Source organism: Sinocyclocheilus grahami, unplaced genomic scaffold, assembly GCF_001515645.1.
Source record: "Sinocyclocheilus grahami isolate Dianchi unplaced genomic scaffold, SAMN03320097.WGS_v1.1 scaffold259.1, whole genome shotgun sequence".
Classification (NCBI taxonomy): domain Eukaryota; kingdom Metazoa; phylum Chordata; class Actinopteri; order Cypriniformes; family Cyprinidae; genus Sinocyclocheilus; species Sinocyclocheilus grahami.
Genome location: NW_015505438.1, coordinates 1,495,719 through 1,497,470, shown reverse-complemented (window position 1 = coordinate 1,497,470; position 1,752 = coordinate 1,495,719). Strand labels below are relative to the sequence as shown.

At 35.4% G+C, this 1,752-nt stretch overlaps 1 protein-coding gene across 1 annotated transcript in view; it reads left to right on the top strand.

Annotated features, from left to right (window-relative positions):
* LOC107599028 (DENN domain-containing protein 2D-like) overlaps positions 1-1,752 on the top strand; it is a gene marked incomplete at its 3' end in the record, with an annotated part of 19,462 nt that continues 17,710 nt past the window's right edge. Inside the window, exon 1 of the mRNA XM_016290517.1 lies at positions 1-331. The remainder of the gene's footprint in view (positions 332-1,752) is intronic.

Sequence of the window (1,752 nt, the reverse complement as noted above, 5' to 3'; positions counted from 1 at the left end):
TAAAATGAAAGCAGAAGCGGCAAAGTGATTCAAGACTTGTACACCAAAGCAAAACACACACACACACACACACACACAAGACAGAATCTGTATAGTGACTTAGAAAGGACAAAGACAGTGAAAAGAATCACATGGTAGTGAGAGCTTGCCTAGTTCAAGGTGGGTAAGGAGAAAGTAAATAGACGAAACTGGTTCAGCAGGTAAACCGGCATTAAACGACTGTTGTGGACTGCTAGCACGCTCAAGTGATGTGGTAAATATTTAATCAAACCGAAGATTTCCAACATTCTCAAGCTACAAATCGGAGACACGAGAGAAAGTTTGCACTGTGGTAAGTCACCTTGAACATGTGTTTCTATACTACAAACCACGAGTGTGATGTCCTTTCATGTCTATAATGCTTGCTTTCATTCTGTAGAAACACCTGTTAGCTGTTGGTACATCGCCTGAAAGTTACTGGAAATTAACAAATTGTGTTTTTAACTGATAAACAGGAAACATTATGCAATGTTTATAAGAACAAGTACACAGCAAAACTTTTGAAATGCCAACAAATGTAGAAGCAGGAATTGTGTTCACATTTACCTGTTCACATTTATAGAAAAATAAACATATATAGACAATGTTTTATATATATATATATATATATATACACACACACACACACACATATATATATATATATACACACACACATATATATATATATATATATATATACACACACACATTTGCACAAAAATTTTACATGCAAAATTAAATATTTGCCTATTTTACGAGTTGCTGCATTTATGGAGAAACAGTCTGTTGACAGACTCGAGTTTCCAGAGTTTCACGAAGACCTGGTAAAATCAAACTAGCCAAAACAACTGATGCAACGCATGATAAAAAAAAAATGAATACATATGATAAAAAAATGAATATATAATATAATTATTTTATTTTTCAAATTAAAAACTACGTTTTGCATTTAGGTGACTCTCACTATGTGGCTTTTTTGAATTTCCTGTGGTGAGAACGGCGCAAATAATAACTTCCTCATAAGACAAAACATATTAGTGTTGATGCTAGAAGCTCACTCACTGTAGGCTACAATGTAGTGGACTTGATTAAATAATTCGTATAACATTGCAGGTTCTCAGAAGACATTTTCCATCAATATCACTACTAGCTCCTTCATATATAAAAGCTTATGACCTAACAATACTCAAAATAATGGAAAATGAGAACGTAAAGTAGCTCGAGTCATGCTACATTGTGCTATATTGCCCTCTAGAGGTCGGGGCAAGCTGGTCCTGTGTTTCTTTTGTGTTTAGGGAAATAGTACGGTGGCGGAGAAGTGCTAAACAAATCACAATTCTGAAAACAAAATAACAAATTACAAACGCAAATGCAAGTCTAAAAAACTAAATAATTCAGAAAACACAATGACAAATTCGAAAACAAAATAAGTCAGAAAACACAACGACAAATCAGACAAACCGGAAGAGGTAGGTATAGTTTGAGACAGCGCCATTGGTTTGGGATTACTCACCGCTGACTGGACGAGACATCTGGCAATCAACTTATACAGGGAAGAACCAGCCGAAGAACAGCAGAGTCGTGGTAGAAAGTTCGGAGATGGTATTAAAGTAGCTCAGTTTAAATGTATTGTATGAATTGCCCTTACTATGTAATAAAAATATACGGGGTGAGTAATCCCAAACCAATGGCGCTGTCTCAAACTATACCTACCTCTTCCGGTTTGTCTGA